Source organism: Amblyomma mixtum, chromosome 1, assembly GCF_055824585.1.
Source record: "Amblyomma mixtum isolate Tamu chromosome 1, ASM5582458v1, whole genome shotgun sequence".
Lineage (NCBI taxonomy): Eukaryota > Metazoa > Arthropoda > Arachnida > Ixodida > Ixodidae > Amblyomma > Amblyomma mixtum.
In genome coordinates, this window is record NC_143012.1 from 179,012,398 (window position 1) to 179,032,900 (window position 20,503).

Sequence of the window (20,503 nt, forward strand, 5' to 3'; positions counted from 1 at the left end):
ACCTTGAAAAGCAGCGAAGCACTGCCCACAATTACAGGCCTCCACCAAAGACCATGCACTGGACATTCCACAATGGGTGCAACTCCAGCACTGCGCAAGTGTCCATATGATCGAGCTTCCGGCACTTTTTACAAGTGGCAAGGTAAGGTCGAAAGAGGCATGCCTCTGACTGCACAACTGTGTATTACAGGTCTTCTATTTCGAGTACAAGTATGACAGAAAAGAACTTAACGGGCAGAATAAACATAATATTTATTCTAAAAAAAAAGTGAAAGAAGCCATGCCGCCGGCCAAACGTCGTCAGTGTCCTGCCAGGGAGAGGTATATCTACAGAATGGAGCAGATGCCGCCGATCGGGGCCCCAGGTCTCAGGGTCACCTGCGAGAAACAGCGTCGACAGTAAGGCTCCCTTCAAATGGTCCCCTAGGACTTGAAAACGCAGTGATGTCCGCGGGCACCATTCACATCCGACTGCCACGCAAAGGAGCTGCAATGCGACCTCACAACAGTGACGAGGTGAACCTGAGAGAGAGTTCAGTCAGAATCAGTCGCATAGTGACCACCAGCAGGGTGCAGCAGAAAATAAAATGGAAGCTTGACTGTATATATAATAATCATAACTGATTTTATGGGAAAGTAAATGGCGCAGTATCTGTCTCGCATATCTCGGTGGACACCTGAACTCCGCCGTAAGGGAACGGATAGAGGAGGGACTGACAGAAGAAAGGAACGAAGACGTGCCGTAGTGACCACCTGAGGATCTTTAACGTGCATCGACATCGCACAACACACGGGCGCCTTCTGCGTTTCGCCTCCATCGAAACACGGCCGTCGCGGTCGGTTTGGAACCCGGGTACTCCGGCTCAGTAGCCGGGTGCCCTAACCACTGAGCCACGGTGGCGGGTTCAAAATGGTTTTTGTGAAGAAGCGGCCAGGTTGCAACTAGGCTGCTTTAGAACCTGGACGCTGCACCAAGCTGAGCCTCGGTTCGCTTGGAAATGCACCCTCTCCAGCGATGTGCGTAAATGCGACGCGGACTATCTCTAGCATGCATGATAGGACGAGGCTGCCTCGCCAAAAAAAAGGAAGTTTATTTCAATTGTAATTTCTTTTTATGCTGTGTTTTCTTTTGTTTGGAATTTTTCTTGATCTGGTAGCTTTACTGGTCCAAAGAAAAAAAACACGGGTCGAGATGTGCGAGGTGCCCGAAAAAGCCACCCTCCCCCTCCCTCCACAAAATACATATTCTCAAGTCTTTCACACGCAAAACACTTTACAGCTTTGTCACCGAGTGCGGAAAATTTAAGCGACGCCCGTTTGACGCCCAAAATTGCCCTTTCTATGGTGCATTTTCGTTCGGTAATTCCTTGTACGTGTGCCAGATGCTGGATGTCTTGCAAGTTACATCTAGGGGTGTTTATTGCGCTCCCCATCAGACATGACTTCAGCCACACTGAAAGATGACTTGCATGTTTGGTGGCCCGCTTCCGTAATTTTAATGTTCCTGAAGAGGGACAGCACAACTCGCGACCAGTTCACATTTTCAGTGCAACTGAGTAGCTGATAATGACCACACCTGCCTGGTGCTTTTTTTTTTGCACATTTCATTGGAGTAGCTTCTCCTGCCGAAAAACCAATTACACCAGCATGCACATACAGCCATACTCTTCTAGCGAATCCCACAGCACAACTATGCTGGTCAAAAAAAGAAGGTATCGAGAGCTCTGCAATGTGCCTAATAAAATTGATCCATAGGCTTTAGCGGAAAAAAGATGGCTATAAGCAGAGTGGAGCAACTCATCAGCAATATTGGTTACAGTGTCTGTAGTCTAACTCGATCATCACAGCGACAAAACTGTAACAAATATCAGGCATCTCGTTTGCAGCCACGGGAGCACAGTGCACTGGGGCATCCTATGAAATTTCCAGCCAAGAAACATGTACTTTCAATACCTCATGTGCCCTTGTGAAGGGGTTTTACATGCCCGCTTCGCAGGCTAAGCTTGCCGGTCTCTGCACTACAGTTTCTCTTATTCGGCATAAGTCAGCTTTCCAGACTTTTGTTTGTAAAACGCACAAACCATGTCCATCCTTATGCAGAGAAGAATTTATTTCGGAGCCCCCAGGACTTTTTTGCTTGTAAAACAGCCTCTCAGTGCGATGCCACTTCCCCGCACCCGATCGGTAAATCAGATTCGCTGAAAAAACTTTTCCAGCTGCAGTTTCAGTAGGTCCTAACGTACTTGCCTAGGCCCAATCCATTAGGTGCTAATGTCTACCAGCCCAGTGGGTAGATGCCGAAGCATGCGAGTGGGTTGAGGCATGCAAAGAGCTGCAACTGTGCACAAAAGCAAACGACGCTATACCACGTCACAACCCACGCAGCAAATTTCTCTCTTTATTTTACCGATGGCCTGAAAAACAATGCTAATGGACGTCCTCCTTTTTGTACCACTATAAACCTCTAGTTGAGAAAGGCGTTTTCATATCTAATGTAGCTTGTCTTACCTGCAACTGTCGGCATAATCGTGTTCCACGCCCCCCCCCCTCCCCCCGTCTACTGCGTCAGTTTGCAACCGCTAATAAGCTTAACTAGTAGAGCCCCATCTTGGAGGTCACCTGCTAGCATGAGTGGCATGGGCACCTGGTGTGTGGCGCTGTGAGGAACTGGTTTCCTTGTCTTTGCTATGAAGAATATGATCGGTGTACACCATGCATTGGGAGGGCCTCAGCACCTTCCTCAACATTGTGAAACCTCATTGCCTAACCGTACCACTCCTTCAAGAGCAATATGTGCAGCTTGCCACTGCTGCAAGAACCTAACAGATTCTAGCGAACAGTCCTGGGAAAGCTTGGTACTAAGTCCAGAATCTCTGCTGCTTGGGTGTGCAATTGCTTCCGGAGTTTTTGATTGGGTTATGGGGGTTTAACGTCCCAAAGCGACTCAGACTATGAGGAACACCGCAGTGAAACGCTCCGGAAATTTCGACCGTCTGTGGTTCTTTAAACGTGCACTGACATCACACAGTACGCGGACCCCTAGAATTTCGCCTCCATAGAAATTCAAAACAAGGAAAAGAAATAAACATTAGCATGCATGACAGTCTCGTTTTCCAGTTGCACTGAAATATTGCGCGACATGCTTTGTATTTCGCAGTGCATTTAACAGTGACACCGCAGTTATAATATCTATTACTATAAATTTGTGTGGCACTCATACTCGCCTTTAATCATTGCAAGTGGGAAGCACGGCGATGTAAACAGGACAAAATACCAAGTTAAAAATTTAAATTTATACAAGTAACTGCTTTAGAATTCATGTAAAAAGTAAACAAAAGAGCAATAAATTTGTTTCTGACAATTATCTATGCTGGACCGGGCAATGAGGGCCTTGTTCTAGTGTATTTACCTGGAAGCTACAATTGACTTCTTCAGCGGCCACGGAGAAACGCCGTCATTTGAAAATATCCGCACTTGCACAAGCTTGATTCTTCATCCCTGAGCAAGTTCTCAGTGCGGCTGGCTATGCTGAAGATGCGCGACTGCTCGACGTGAAACAAGGTACTCCGGCAGTCATCTTCCAGGACAGATTCACATGGTTTTCCCGGCACTGAGAGATTCATCTGTATTTAAGTCAGTCCTAAAAGCCGTCTTCCTGGCTCTATAGAGGGATAAAACTACTCGCTGTTAAGACTAAGAACCGGAGGTGTCTTCCGAGCATCTGATCCAAGGAATTATTAATAGGGTCCAGACATTACAGCGTTGATGTTCAGGCCGAGCTGTAAACCACGAAGGCATAATCGATCATTGACCGGACCAATGGCCCGCATTTACTCAGTCAGGTGCGGGGTCCCTCCCCTTTCATTAAGAATGCGAAATCATTACTAGACCGATTACAAGAAAAACCGGCGGCGTGTGTTAGTATATATGTTAGTGTGTGTATTCGCAGAGGGTACAGAAAATCCCAGCAGTGGAAAGAAAACTAGGGTGACGTCAACAAGCGGCCGTAGTACGCACACAGCAAGCCGAGCATCGCCATTTAAAAAATTCATATACATGTCGTTTTCTGGCCGAACTCAATGTTTCCCCACTGGGCGAACTCAATGTTGCGGTAGGTGTTCCGACTAGATGCCTAAAAAACAGCGAGAAAACGCTTGTCGCACGGCTTTCGCGGTGGTGTGATGCGATTTCTCGTTGCATATAGCTTACACATGCTACTCAGGTTGGAGGCTAGCTTGTGACACCAATTCGAACCGACGACATATGCACCTTCAACTGCATGCCTTCCCAGGCTCTTTTCCTCGAACCTTAAGGTGTCGTTGAGGTGCCCTTGTAGGCAGTTACTGAGCCATTTCCTTCCCTTCTACCCACTTTGACGTCAACCGTTCGTCGTTCACCGTCCCGGATGGTTTCAATGCGAAGGCAAGATAACCGCTGGTAATTAAAGGTGCACTGAAGATGAATCTGAACTCGTCTTTTTGCCGCGGGACCTCAATCTGCACGTTCCGAGCATTCTCAGAAACTTCGATTTATTGCCCTGTGCAGCAGATTTCCCTAATTGTATGCAAATGACGTCCGGCTCCCACCTTCTTTTTTGAATTCCTGGCATACGGTGGGAGGAGTCGACCAACGTTTGGAGTGCCTTTCAGCCGGTCGCGTGGTGACTTTGCTTTCGCTTTCATTGTTTCTTTTAGGTTTCCGTGAATAAATAGGTCAAGTCAGAGACTACATATCTGCAAATTAGGCCCACGGAATCCCGATGGGAGAGCGGCAAGCCGCCACGGGACTGGCTAAAAGGTTCGTCGACTCCTCCCACCGTTTGCGGGGAATTCAAAAAAAGGCGGGAGCCCGACGTTAATCCGATTGAAATTAAGGAAATCGGCCGCACAGGGCAATAATTCGGTGATTTCAAGGAAGGTCGAAACGTGTAGATCGAGTTACAGCGATAAATATACGAGTTCAGATTCCTCTTCAGTCCACCTTTAAGGACAATGGAGTAGATTCCAGGAGAAGGCAAGCGTAGCGGGGAGCGGCTGAAAGTTGGGTGAGCGGAGGAGATTAAGAAGTTTGGAAGGATAGTGAGGCCGCAACTGACAAAGACAGGGTTAATTGGAGAGACGTGGGAGAGGCCTTTGCCCTACAATGGGCGTTGACAGGCTGGTGATTATGATGAAGCTTTCTTTAGTCATGAAAGTTGCCTGGTGAACATTTTCCATTTTCTTTTGTATTATTATTTGGCAGCCTCAGAACTGAGTAACCAGCTCTGGTCTAACTCGCGGTGCGAGGTCACGGCTATCCTTTTTCCATCAGCTTTTGTGTAGTGCTGCCGACCTTTCATTTTGATCCGTCTCTGGTTTTAGAAAATATGTCACTGACTCTTGCTAAAAATTGTGGTGAAATTTTCGAAACGATAGAGAAGAAACGTTTCGATCACTACTGATAAGAATAATAAAAATGGCTGCCTGCTTAACATTCATGCAGTCTCTACCGTCTAGCGCACGGGTCCCAGATCTTTTGTCAATACTGGTGTTGGGTCCGAGTTTTCCCGCGGCCCCCCTGACTTTAAGCACTGCACCTATTACAGAGTGAAGAGGAGAGCACAAAATCGATAGACCTACTGGCCTGATGTTTGGAAGAAATAGCGTCACACTGTACACTGCCTTCGGAAATCGCATTCGGTGCCAAATGATCACTCTTTCTTGCAAAGGCGCCCGAAATAGTGCTCAGACACGGAGTCTCAACTTCAGAGCGGTTACGAATTCTTAATAGAAGGGGGCACATTCCTGCCAACACTACAGTTTTCAATATGTGCCACGGTTACATGTCTCCAAGTTCTACATCTTGCAGTTGTGAAAGAAACTCAAGGCGTCTTAAACGTTTTTTCTTAGTCATAGAACACATAGAGGCAGCTGGGGTACTGCGGGAGTTTGCCAAATCTGCGTTTTTTATACTGCCTCTAATAAGTGTCTAATAAGTGCAGAGTAAAAAAATTTGCACCCTTAAAGGTACAGCGCTAATGGCTGAACCGTTTCCACACCCTCATTTCTTCTTATTTTTTTGGAAAAGGGTGCGCTGAGCACGTTAGCACCTTTGATGCACCCATGCTTTGATGCTGAATGGGTGCAAGGGTGTTGAAGCTCCTTCGGGTGTAAGGGTGCGTAAGGGTGTACGGTATTCTTTGACTTGTCGAACAACATTCCAGTAGTTCAGTCAAGCGTGCTTTTAATATGATGTGAGCTATTCGAGTTTTCCATTAAAAAACCGCTGCAACCTTCATGCGAGCAGGTATGACTAGGATCTGCGTCCCCATAATGTGATAATTAATTGCATTCTTTTAGCCGAAGTGCTCAGCGTCACTGACTCCCAATAGGGGGCCGCTGAAATGGCACATGTAAACTTGGAGGCGGACGCGCCTGTATAACGGAATATGTATCTGTGGCATCCGGTTTGCAGCCTTCGGGCTGCGGCCGTACCGGCGGACGCGGTTGTTGCGACGCGCGTCTTTACTCTGTCCTCTTATCTTTTAAGGCGAAAGCCTTTACTGTCTCATCGTTGTAAGCAGCATTTGTCGACAGAGAATGTCACGCTTTTCAGTTGGTCGAAACGGTCGTGACGTCACAGTGCGCCAATTTCAAACGGGGCCAATTGTACTTTGGCTAGTAACCATGCAACCAATTGAAGGGACCATATAGTGATGCTCCAAGTAAGTGGGATTGAGCTTAGTTAATTGCTTAATTACCTAATTAACCTAATTAACTTCTCTAGTCAGGCCAGGGGGCGCTACGAGCGGCTGAGGCAAGCGGACGCGTCTCACATCGCCTCCGCGGTTTTTCGATGCTTTCTGCGGATTTAAGTCTGCGTCTTCAGAAACTTATGCGGGGACCGACGCCGGAAGTCTGCAGGACTACCGGGATAACAAATCCACGGCAAGTGAACTGACTTTTTGTGCTCACATCACGATCTTCAGTTCGCCAGCTTGACGACCAAGCTAAGCCTAACGTCGACTCTGGCCGCCGACTCCCGTAGGGTGCCGGCGAGGCAAGTCACCGGCCTCTTGTGGCCCAGGACTGCACTCGGAGGCCGACATGGAAGTTACGGTTGAAGGTGAGACGCTATCGCCGGAGGACTTTTCCATCCAAGCCGGATGGTTTACGATTGATAAGTCAAAACGCAGCGCTCGTAAGAGCGACAGCCATGAGGCAGGGGGACGCCAGGATGGCGTTCCGAACGAAGGAAGACAACAAGATGGTCAGCGAGGGGCTGCCAACTCAGCTAAGACGGAGGGCAGGAAGATGGCAATGCGTTCGGTGGAAACGCAGCACGTTCGTCTTCCCCCGGACTACATAAAGTCGTCATTAGACCGCAAGGCGGACTTCGACCGCTCTCAGCATGCAAAACTGAGACGGTCTCTGACATCGTGAAGTCGGCGGCAGGTATTGCGGCGGCTGACGCAAGAGATGATATCGTCCTTCTGAATCAGAAGCAAAACACCATTCTGGTAGGCACCGACAGCTCTGAACGAGTGCGGAAGTATATGAATATTGGGCATCTCACTTTAGGGACGGAAAAACTTGCAACGTTTGCGTATCTTGTGACGCCGGATGGACACGGCAAAGGAGTTATTCACGGAGTTCCGCTGACTCACACGATTGAACGGGTGCGTGAGAACCTGATCAACAAGTACAACCCTGAGATTGTCGGGGTTAGAAGATTAGGAAAAGACTCGAGCTCTATTCTGCTGCTCTTCGCAGATGAAAAGGTGCCATATTGGATCTACTACGCGAGCACCCCCTTTCGGTGCCTATTATATAAGAAAAAATACGAAGTGTGTTTCAAGTGTGGCCAGCTCGGACATCGCGCCGATGTCTGCCCGAACGCAGGCGTGGTCAAATGTCGAGGATGTGGCATGGACAACCCAACGCAAGACCACTCGTGTGAACTTAAGTGTGCTCTTTGTGGCAAGGGACATGAACTGGGACACAAAAAGTGCCGTGAGATGTATAGGATTCCTTACATACTCAAAAAGCGCCAGTGGGAGAAGAAGACCCACGACAAGACGGCAAATTCATCAGACAATACATCAAACCGGAGGAGCCGACCTAGGACCAAGGAGGAAGAGGGCTATCGCGGCCGCTCGGTTTCCTTCCCTCGTCTCGGGTCACGGGGCCATTCCAGCTCTAGGGACCGTTCCGGCTCCAGGGGCCGTTCAAGATCCAAGCCCCACTCTGGTTCCAGGACCGGGTCCCAGTCCAGGGGCCGCTTGAGCTCCCGAGGGCGATCACCGTCGGTGTCTTCAGCCAAGAACAAGACGGCAGCCGACCATAAAGAGGTGAGCTGGGTAGGTCGATCCTCCCAAAATAATTCGGATAAGGGGGCAGATGAGCTCCTCCAATTGAGAAAGATGGTTGAGACCCTTACTGACACCGTAAGGAAACTTACTAAAAAAACAGAACAGTTAGAGAAGGAAAATTCAGAACTCCGGAAGATGGGCCAATCCCGGCTTACTCAACAACCAAAGATAACGCCTGCACTGGTGGAGGCGGCGGCCGGTGTCAGTGATGCCTCGGTGGCGCCACCATCGCTTCCCCCGCCTACAAAAAAGAGGACGTGTGACAACACGCAGCCCGAGCTCACGCTCGCAGAGGTATGCAGGAGGCTAGAGGACAAAATTGATGCCCAGGTTCAGGCCACAGATAACAAAATTCAGGCACAAATTCAGTCCATTTTTAACGTTGTTCAGGAAATCACTACAGAAACCAAAAGGCTAGGAAACGAGCTGTTAGCTATGAATGCATGGCGGCAGGCCGTAGAGAATAAGACAGACGCTATTACGATAACCCTTCAACAACTTCAAAATGGCCAGGCAACATAAGGACAATAGATATACGCTCTGGCAGTGGAACTGTCGGGGATACCGCCGGAAGCGAGCAGTTCTTCAACAACTCCTCATTGGTAAAGACTGCCCGGACGTGATCGCTCTTCAGGAAACTGGGGGGATTGCAAAATTATCAGGAATCTTTTAATACCTCTGGCGAGAAGGCGGGAGTTACCACCCTCGTCAAAAGAAACATAACGGCTATTGCGCATGACACGGGGATCAGTCACGTAGAGCACGTTCTTCTAGAACTCATTCCGAATAATAAAATTAAAACCAGCCTATTTGGGCTGAATATATACAGCAGTCCAAAACAAAGAAAGACTCGCTTCGGGTCGCTTCTTCAAAAAACTCTACGCATTGCTAACAAACAAGCGGTGGTGGTAATGGGGGACTTCAACGCCCATCACGCTGCTTGGGGGTACCAGAGAGAATGTGTCAAGGGTAGAGAGCTCTGGCTCGATATGCAACAAGGGGCCTTCACCCTACTTACGGACCCTCAGTCTCCCACTAGAACGGGAAATAGCGTCAGTACGGACACATCTCCGGACCTCACCCTCGTTAAGAACGTCGGCAGCGCAAACTGGGTTAACACTCAAGAAAATTTAGGCAGTGATCACTTTATTTTGGAAACGGTAATTACTGCTGGGCCCTATAAACGCCCAGGCCGACGTCACTCACTTGTTGAGTGGGACGCCTTCCGAAAAATCCGGGAACAGAGCGCTAACACCACAGAAATTGATGACATTGAGGAGTGGATAAGGCAGCTCCAATTGGACGCTCGTAAAGCGACCCAGACTGTGGCGGAAGACTCAGGCCTAGAAACAATGGACACCCGCCTCCTCCATATGTGGCAAGCCAAAACCAGTATGGAAAAGCGACTTAAAAGTCAAAAGTGGAATCGTAACCTTCGCAGAAGGATAGCAAGGCACAACAAAGAGATAGAGGAATATGCGCTCAAACTTTCTAGGCAAAACTGGGAATCGCTATGCGACAAAATGGACGGGAATATAAGTCTGGCTCGCACATGGAGTTTACTCAGATACCTCCTAGACCCTGACGGATGTAAAACGGCCCAGAGGCAAAACCTCCAAAAGATCCAGCATAAACATGAGGGTACAGAGCAAGAGCTGCTCGATGAGATTCGATCTAAGTACATAGGGGACACCGAGAAGGTACCTCTGCATGGTTACTGTGGGATACCCAACGATCGCTTGGACGAACCCATTACTGAATCCGAAGTGCGAGCAGAGCTTGCTAGATTAAATACTAATTCAGCGCCCGGACCGGATGGGGTAAGCAACAAATTGCTCAGAAATCTCAACGACAACTCTATAACAGCACTCACTGCCTACATGCAGAAATGTTGGGAGGCGGGTGAGATTCCTAAGCAGTGGAAGTCGGCTAAGGTGGTACTTATTCCTAAACCGGGGAAACCTTTGTCGATCGAGAATCTAAGGCCTATATCCCTAACCTCCTGTGCAGGGAAATTGATGGAGCATGTAGTGCAGACACGTCTCAACAACTACATGGAAGACCACCATCTTTATCCTATCTCCATGGTGGGATTCAGGTCTCATCTCTCAACGCAGGACGTGATGCTGCAACTAAAACATGAAATTCTGGACTCACAAACGCGGGACGCGAAGGTCATTCTGAGTCTTGACCTGGCGAAGGCTTTCGATAACGTCACGCACAAGGCGATCCTGGATAATCTCAGCCTCCTGGGAGTAGGCCGGAAAACCTACAACTATGTTAAAAATTTCCTTTCCGACAGAGTGGCCCAAATTAACTTCGGGGAAAGTAAATCAGACTACATAGAGCTAGGTAGCAAGGGGACCCCGCAGGGATCTGTACTGTCCCCGCTTCTTTTCAACGTGGCCATGATCGGGCTTCCTAGCAAACTAGTAGCGATTGAAGGTCTCAGTCATTGCATGTATGCGGATGACATTACTATGTGGATTGGCAAAGGAACTGACGGTCAAATAGAGGAGACTCTCCAAATGGCCATAGGAGAAGTTGAAAAGTATGTAAATGATAGGGGGCTTAGGTGCTCCCCGCAAAAATCGGAAATGCTTTTTTACCAACCAAAGAGGAAATCACGGTCGGATCCCCCGCGGATATCTCTTAAGGCTCAGGGACTCGATATCCCGACGGTGGACAGGATTAGAGTCTTAGGGCTGTACATTCAAAACAACGGTTTCAATGGAGAAGCAATAAAGAAGTTGGAGATATGCGCGCAACAGACTATGCGGCTCATCCGCAGAATCGCAAATAGGCGCTATGGCATGAAAGAAACGAATCTAATCAGATTAGTTCAAGCCTTTGTAATAAGTAAGATTGCTTACGTAGCTCCTTTCCTTAATCTCAAGGCAGCGGAGAAGTCCAAGCTGGAAGGGATCATTCGCAGAAGTGTCAAGCAGGCGCTGGGTTTACCAATTCGGACCCCCACCGCAAAACTTTTAGAACTAGGTCTTCACAACACATTGGATGAAATTGTGGAAGGCGTGACAGTCTCGCAGTACGAAAGGCTGTCGGGAAGCGTTACAGGCAGGCAAATCCTCGCGAAACTAGGAATAAATTACGAGAGTCAGCGAGGTCCGAAAGTGGACATGCTTAAGAGCGTGCGCGATAGGCTGATGATCCCACCACTACCGAAAAACATGCATCCCGTCCACCACAATGATCGCAGAGATAAACGGGCTGAAGCCCTCGGCAAATGTTTCAAAAACTATCCGATAGAAGACGTGGCCTACGTGGACGCAGCTAATTGCGGGAGGGGGAGAATGGTGATAGCGGTAGCTAGCGCCGAGACATATCTCCGAGCCGGCGCTTCGATCACGACGGACAGTCCCGAAATTGCAGAAGAAGCCGCCATCGCACTTGCAATAGTGGGCACGGATGCGTCAATGATAGTCAGTGACTCAAAGGTAGCAGTGATGAACTTTGCCAAGGGGAGGGCCTCCCCTCTGACGAACGGAATCCTGCGGACTGCAAGGGACGACCGCAAAATTCGCATAGTCTGGACACCTGCACACGCATCCCTGGCTGGAAATGAAGCAGCTCACGAACTGGCTCGAGGTCTTGCTTTCCGAGCCAGTGGCCATACCGAGGGCTTCGCAGACAGGGATCGTCTTCTAGGTTACAGAGAAATCACACAACATTATAGGCTCAATCGAACAAAGTACCCCGCTGCTGATAAATCATTGACAAAGAGTCAGGCCACCTCTTGGCGCCGTCTCCAAACTTATACGTTTCCGAACCCGGTTATGTGTAGTCGTTATTATCCGGGACAATATTCAAACGAGTGTAAGCAATGTAAGGCCAAAGCGGATCTCAACCATATTCTCTGGAAATGCCCTTTTGCCCCCCTGGAGGGACAAAAAATAAAGTCACTTGAACAATGGGAGGCTCTCCTACTCAGCTCCGATCCGGAGACTCAAACAAAAGTCGTCCAACTGGCCGAAGACGCCGCCAGGAGCCAAGACCTTCTGGCCGTCGTTTAGGCGGGGGGCCTATATGCCCTTCAGACTGTTGGCAATAAACGTTTTACAATCCAATCCAATCTAGTCAGGCCATATAAATAAATAAAACCTAGTCAGAAATTGGTCGAGCTCGGGAACCGAACCCCGGTCTTTGGAGTGCGAGACGAGCATGCTATCCAGTCCGCCATGCCAGCTCGATGGTTTGGAATGAACAAAGGCACGTCTAGTGAATACGGTGTCTTCGCTCACTGGCATCCTCCTCCCTTCCCTTCCGGCGAGGTTTAGGTGTCCACCGAGGTATGAGAGAGAAGTACATTTCCTTTCCTCAAAACCAATTTACCGACGAGCGCGGCGTAGAACCGAATGGGCGATGGCGTTCAATGGACTCCCTGGCAGCGTTGCAAGACGCTCTCGCGTTCCACTCTTAGAGGCGAAGCTTAACATATTAACCACACATCAGTGACCACAATTTAGGTCAAAAAAGTGCACCCCCCCCCCCTGAATTTTGACGGGTGTCCACCGAGATATGTGAGACAGTTACTGCGTAATTTTCTTTCCTCAAAAAATTACGAGGAACTTTAGCGGCTAAAGTGCTGAAAGGCGAAAGCCTGAGTGCTGCATTCTGCTACGTGATTGCTCACTGCACATTTTGTTGGTGCATTAATTAACTGCCAATTAATGACGCTTAAGCTTCGCCTTTAGGAGTGAAAGAAGAAAGAGGGGCCGTAATGAAGAAAATGAAAATTGTATTTGAGGAAAGGAAATTACGCATTAACTGTCTCACATATCTCAGTAGACACTAGTCGAAAATTGTATTTGATGAAAGGAAGTTGCGCAGTAACTGTCTCACATATTTCGGTGGACACCCGTCAAAATTCGCGCGCGGTGACGTCACGACAATTTGGACCAATCTGAAACGCGGACAATTACGCCTTCCTCGTCGGTAAATTAGTTTCTGAGGAAAGGAAATGTATCAGTCTCTCATATCTCAGTGGACACCTAAACCTCACCGTAACGGGAAGGGAGGAAGATGGGAGTGAACGAAGACACCGTATTCACTAGACGCACCTTTGTTCATTCCAAACCATCGTGCTGACATGGCGGAGTGGTAACGTGCTCGACTCGCACCCCGGAGACCGGGGTTCGATTCCCAAGCTCGGCCAATTTCTTACTTGGTTTTATTTATTTATCTGGTCGGACTAGAAAGGTTAATTAGACTAATTGGTTAAGTAAGCAATTAACTAAACTCAAACTTACTTGGAGCATCACTATACGACCCCTTTAATTATTTGCATGGTTAGTAGCCAAAGTACAATTGGCCCGATTGAAATTCGCGCACTGTGACGTTACCAGCGTTTCGACCAATTGAAAAGCGTGACATTTCTGTCGACAGCTCCTGCTTACAACGATGAGGCATTAAAGGCTTCCGCCTTAATACAATTTTCATTTTCTTCATTACGGGCCATCTTCGTCTTTCTTCTTTCACTCCCACTTCCTCCGTTCCTCTGCGGCGCGGTTCAGGTGTCCACCGAGATGACAGAGATTTACTGCGCCATTTCCTTTCCTCAAAAACCGTTGCGTTGAAACGGCAAGGCATCGCGCCGAACGGGTGGTGGCGTTCCGTGGACTCCCTGGCAGCGCTACAACACGCTGTCGCGTTCCACTCCTAAAGGCGAAGCTTAAGCTTAAACTTAATTAGCAGTTAATTAGTATTCAGGCATTAATCAGTAATTAACCATTAATTAGTGATTTGTCATCACTTAGTGATTAGTCCTCAATTACATGTGACGCCACCAGTGCCACAGAAGCACTGAAAGTGGTGCGGAAAACGCTTTCGCCTCTACGCACTTTAGACAGTCAAAGTGCCCCCTGAATTTTTAACTCTCCTCTATCTGCAAGTGGCAGCGGTGGTGGCTGGGCTTGAGTCAGTTGGCAGGGCCGTGCATTTTCCTTTTCATCCTTCTCTCAGTCGCAACCAACCAACCAACGCGCTTCTTGCGGGATGCCGTTACGTTAGTGCAAATTCAGACAGGTCGGCGGCAGCTTTTCGTAGGAAATGTTTACCTTCCATTCAAGAGTGCACCCCAAAAGAGAAAATGATCAGCGCCTTTTAAAGCCATAAAAAACCTAAGAAACTTTAAAGCAGTCGGAAAAAGGATGCGACAAGCACACTTTGCACCCTTTTAGGCAGCCAAAAAATAAGGGTGCGACTGTAGCGATCCCACCCTTCCTATGGCTGCGAAGAGCATACTTTGCACCCTTTTGGGAGGGTGCACGGGTGTGAGTTATAGACACGAAAATGCACCCTTAAGGGTGCAAATGTTTTTGCAGTGTGGTAGAACAATGCCACCGGCAACCGGCCTAAAGTGGTTGTTTCCTTCATTTTAAGAAACTGTGCAAAGTGGCGATCGACACACATGTTAAAAGTATGACTTATGCTGCTTACCAAACATTCACACCTGACAGTGGTGGTTTCAGGACTTTATTACTGGGATTAGTGTCGCTGCTTTCCACTCTTCCAATAGTTTCACTTACTACGAGCGACAAAACTGCAAGACAGAAGAGTAAGAATCAAGTGGTTTGCGGCGCACGCGGGCGACGCGTCGGAACGCAGTGCGAACCACAATGAGACGGCACACGCAGCGGCGCGAGCGCTAACCAACCGCGCCCCGACAACACACCGTCCGACGTGGTTCGAAGCCAAGGACCGCATGACCGACTACAGCGAAATCACGAAGGCCTACCGCCTGGCTCGCAGGACTCTCGCACCCCCGCACCCGAGGCTGAGTCGAGCGGAGGCGGTACTACTGAGACAGCTCCAGACCGGATCGCTACCGAGCCCGGGACTGATGCATCGCATGTACCCCGAGACCTACCCGACCGATACGTGTAGAGTCTGCCGAAGGGAGCCGGCAGATCACAGGCACATCTTGTGGGACTGCATCAGAAATCCAAAGGAAGCAAGATCAGGAACAATCCCGCCGCGGCTGGAGGCAGCAGCGAAGAGCAACGACCATGACCAACAGCTATGGGCCGTCCAGCAGGTCCTCGGGGCGCTCGAAAGGCAGGGACCCAGCGAGCCGGCAACGGCGAGCGGAGACCCGCGCCGAGTAACGGCAGCCTCGTAGACGACGTAGGCCCTCGTCGGGGCGCGCGAGCGCCCAGCTGCCGGCACAAATAAAGTTTACTCCAATCCAATCCAATCTTGTAATGTACGAGTAGAAAATAAAATCTCTGCCTCTCCCGTAAACGAGAGTAGAGTAAGCATGAAATGTTTACGGGCCTAATGTCATCTCGGTGGATACCCGAACCGCACCGTACAGGAAGGGAGGAACGCCACCACCCGTTCAGCGCGATGCCTTGCCATTTGAACGCAAGGTATTTTGAGGAAAGGAAATGGCGCAGTAATTCTCTGCCATCTCGGTGGACAACCGAACCGCACCGTAAAGGAAGGGAGGAACGCCACCACCCGTTCGGCGCGATGCCTTGCCCTTTGAACGCAGCGCTTCTCCCCCGGATCACGTATGACAACGAAGTGTAACGTGGCATTTATGTGCTTTTTGCACGGCTTATTAGAAATCGGAAATTATAATTCTGTGCGTTATCAAACCCACAGCTCCACTGATATCTTGATAAACATTGAGAAGGCACTGGCAGCAGTTATTTTTTGTCTCGTTTGGAGACCAACCGGTGCTTGCATGCCGGTCGCGTAGGAGGGCTTAGAGAGTCTCGTTAAATCTCGTTAAGTCTCGTACGGTGCCCGGATGTTCTCGTTTCAGAGCCCGGATGACTGGAATTCAGTGCCCGGATGAGTGGATTTCAGTGCCCGGATGAGTGGATTTCAATGCCCGGATGAGTGGATTTCAATGCCCGGATGACGGGAATTCAGTGCCCGGATGACGGGAATTCAGTGCCCGGATGAGTTGATTTCAGTGCCCGGATGATGGCTCTAGGTCTCGGCGTGACGTCACCACACTGCCGACTACGGGGGCTAAAAGCATTTCATGCTTAATAATAATGATAGCACACAGCCAAAAAACACTACAATGATACGTGGCACTATCATCATTCAAAACTCTGCCTCTCCCGTAACCGAGAGTAGAGTAAGCATGAAATGTTTACGGGCCTAATGTCATCTCGGTGGACACCCGAACCGCACCGTACAGGAAGGGAGGAACGCCACCACCCGTTCAGCGCGATGCCTTGCCATTTGAACGCAAGGTTTTTTTGAGGAAAGGAAATGGCGCAGTAATTCTCTGCCATCTCGGTGGACACCCGAACCGCACCGTAAAGGAGGTGAGGAACGCCACCACCCGTTCGGCGCGATGCCTTGCCCTTTGAACGCAGCGCTTCTCCCCCGGGCCCCTGTGCGCCTGCGCGGCTTTGCTTCGATGCGCGAAGACCCTAAGAGATTACGTATGACAACGAAGTGTAACGTGGCATTGATGTGCTTTTTGCACGCGTTATTAGAAATCGAAAATTATAATTCCAACCCACAGCTCCACTGATATCTTGTTAAACATTGGGAAGGCACTGGCAGCAGTTATTTTTTGTCTCGTTTGGAGACCAACCGGCGCTTGCATGCCGGTCGCGTAGGAGGGCTTAGACAGTCTCGTTAAATCTCGTTAAGTCTCGTACGGTGCCCGGATGTTCTCGTTTCAGAGCCCGGATGACTGGAATTCAGTGCCCGGATGAGTGGATTTCAGTGCCCGGATGACTGGAATTCAGTGCCCGGATGACTGGAATTCAGTGCCCGGATGACTGGAATTCAGTGCCCGGATGAGTGGATTTCAGTGCCCGGATGATGGCTCTCGGTCTCGGCGTGACGTCACCGCACTGCCGACAACGGGAGCTAAAAGCATTTCATGCTTAAAAAAACCTTAGCAGTCACTAGAACCACCTGGATGAATCCGCGACGGCAGCTTCCTCGTAGCCGAGTGGCAACCAGGCTTTATTCTTGCTGCAAATTTCTCCGGATCCTGTTCACTTGGTGTACTTTTAAGGCGGAAGCCTTTAATGCCTCATCGTTGTAAGTAGGTGGTGGGGAAAATATTTTAATGAAATGGTTTAGGAGGTTGTAGCCGTGGTTGGAGCTCTCAGTCCGGAACCCCATTGGCGTAGGCTGCTGTCCGGGCTCTTTCGATTAGTTGCTTTTGACTCTTTCCGTCCGAGCTGGACAGAGCTGCCTCCCACCCCTCCTGCGTTGGCTGGCTATTAACAGTGATCGCCTGATTTCGTTGGCAGGCCCATACCATATGGTACAGGTCCGCCTTCTCCCCGCAGAATTTGCATTGTGAGTCAAATGACTCCGGGTCTATGGCATGTAGTCTTCGTGGGTTGTTGTAAGTGTTGGTCTGTAGCTTTCGGAGGTGTTGTTCCTCCCCTTTATCTAGTGTATTAGCCGGCGGAGGGTAGACGCGACGGGATAAACTTAAGTGCTGAAGTATGTCATTGTAAGTTAGTAGTGGGGTAGGAGGTTCCACGGCATCCGCACTGGGTGCCCGGGGGAGAAATGCTCGGGCTGAGGCATGTGCGCTCTCGTTCCCTGGGATGCCCTGGTGACCTGGTACCCATATTAAGTGTTTGTGTGTGGGTTGGTAGCCACGGATCTAGCTATCTTGCAGGATTTTAGCTGCTAGCGGTGCGACCCTGCCCCTGAGGTAATTGCGATACGCTGTCTGTGAATCTGTGAGAATGTACATTGAGCTAGTGTGTGTTGCAGCTAGAGCAATCGCCACTTCTTCCGCAGCCAGTATGTCCTGGCTAGCCAGTACTAGTCCGTCGACTGTTGTATTTTGGTGCACTACCGCGACGGCCGTCATTCCCTGCTCGGGACCCGCAGCATCGACATAGAACACGCCCTCGCGCCCGCCGTAGTGTCTTTTCATGGTGCTTGTCGTCTTGACTGGTGAAAATCAGGGTGCATATTCCTGGCTAGTGGAGCTGCCTTGAGTTGTTCTCTCCATGAGGCTGGGATGTCGGTTTTGGTGTCTAGCTGTCGGGGGCAATTGATGTTTTTGTAAGCAGGAGCTGTCGACAGAAATGTCACGCTTTTCAATTGGTCGAAACGCTCGTAACGTCACAGTGCGCGAATTTCAATCGGGCCAATTGTACTTCGGCTACTAACCATGCAACCAATTAAAGGGGTCGTATAGTGATGCTCCAAGTAAGTTTGAGTTTAGTTAATTGCTTACTTAACCAATTAGTCTAATTAACCTTTCTAGTCCGACCAGATAAATAAATAAAACCAAGTAAGAAATTGGCCGAGCTTGGGAATCGAACCCCGGTCTCCGGAGTGCGAGTCGAGCACGTTACCACTCCGCCATGTCAGCACGATGGTTTGGAATGAACAAAGGTGCGTCTAGTGAATACGGTGTCCTCGCTCACTCCCATCTTCCTCCCTTCCCGTTACGGTGAGGTTTAGGTGTCCACTGAGATATGAGAGACCGATACATTTCCTTTCCTCAGAAACTAATTTACCGACGAGCAAGGCGTAATTGTCCGCGTTTCAGATTGGTCCAAATTGTCGTGACGTCACCGCGCGCGAATTTTGACGGGTGTCCACCGAAATATGTGAGACAGTTACTGCGCAACTTCCTTTCCTCAAATACAATTTTCGACTAGTGTCTACTGAGATATGTGAGACAGTTAATGCGTAATTTCCTTTCCTCAAATACAATTTTCATTTTCTTCATTACGGCCCCTCTTTCTTCTTTCACTCACACTTCCTCCCTTCCTGTACGGTGCGGCTCAGGTGTCCACCGAGATGACAGAGAATTACAGCCCCATTGCCTTTCCTCAAAAAGCGTTGCGTTCAAAGGGCGACGCATCGCGCCGAACGGGTGGTGGCGTTCCTTGGACTCCGTGGCAGCGCTACAACACGCTGTCGCGTTCCACTCCTTAAGGTGAAGCTTAAGCGTCATTAATTGGCAGTTAATTAATGCACCAACAAAATGTGCAGTGAACAATCACGTAGCAGAATGCAGCACTCAGGCTTTCGCCTTTGAGCACTTTAGCCGCTAAAGTTCCTCGTAATTTTTCGTTACTGTTGCTTTTTGGTAAATTTGTACCGTTTGCTTGAAACCTGGCGTTAAAAAGATAGTTTAGGAGAGGGCATCTCCTTGGAAGGCTCCGATTATATACTTCGAACTACAACGAACCTTTCAATCACCGGCTTGAATCGCTCCGCATGGTGCAAGAAAGCCAGTTGCATTAATACTCAAGCCTATTGCACCTGCCAGGGACAAGAGCTTAGTTGCAGACCTTGCAACACAGAGAGACGGGCGTCCGCAGTACAGAAGCGGCTACTCTGCGCTGTGCGAACCACAAAGCAGGGGAATTGCGTAGAAACACTCACTGCGCACACATTGCGCTCGGCGAACTGGACCATGGGTGACGATGGCTCAGTGGTACAACAGTACTCTCTCGCAGTGCGGGTGCCCCTGGTACAATTGCAGTTCATTTTTAAAGTAATTTGTTATCTTCTACACGCATTTCTGCCAAAACTCACGCATTCCACTCCGTACATTCCTTTAGGACTGATCCAGTTTCCAGCTTTCCCTTGAAATAGGAGTATTAAGGCCTACTTGACGGAAAGTTTACTTCGGCTAATTTTGCGCTAGATACAGTTTCCATGTTATGAACAATATTCATTTTTAATATCAGGGCTGTGAGGTGTCTTGTATTTTAGTTAGAATCGTTCAAAAACCTCGGTAGCAGACGACGCAGTCCCCTAGCGATGTGTTGGACAACTAACAAGCCTGACCGGAAATGACGCGTCCTTGCGGCACCGGCATCGCCGGCTCACCAGTTTCAGGCGTTCTGAAGTGAGTGAGCGCCCCTTGTACGCCCTTCTTCTGGCTCGTTTCTGGCTGCTTTCACCGCCAATAGACATCTCCCGGTCTTCACCATGCATCAGAGCTCGTACGTGTTTCTGGTTCGATCGGCAAAGCATGCTACGACCCGAGAGGGTTATAATAAGGAGAAGAAAGGCTTCGAGGCCTCTCTAATTGGGAGAATAAAGAGGACGGGCGACCGCTCGTCACAAGCTAGCCTATCCGGTTCATATGTTAAGTGGACGACGTTGCTCATCGAGCAACGCCCTTTTGACGTCAGGCTGTTCATACAAGGCAGCAGTCTAAGG

The 20,503-nt window shown here is 49.3% G+C and overlaps 1 long non-coding RNA gene across 1 annotated transcript; it reads right to left on the reverse strand.

Moving 5' to 3' along the window:
- Nucleotides 1–227: 227 nt before the first annotated feature.
- Nucleotides 228–15,583, reverse strand: LOC149370092 (uncharacterized). Its single transcript, XR_016290971.1, has 2 exons — nucleotides 15,237–15,583; nucleotides 228–378 (listed from the first exon to the last, which is right to left on the reverse strand). It is a non-coding gene; the product is annotated as an uncharacterized LOC149370092 (long non-coding RNA).
- Between the last annotated feature and the right edge of the window lie 4,920 nt (nucleotides 15,584–20,503).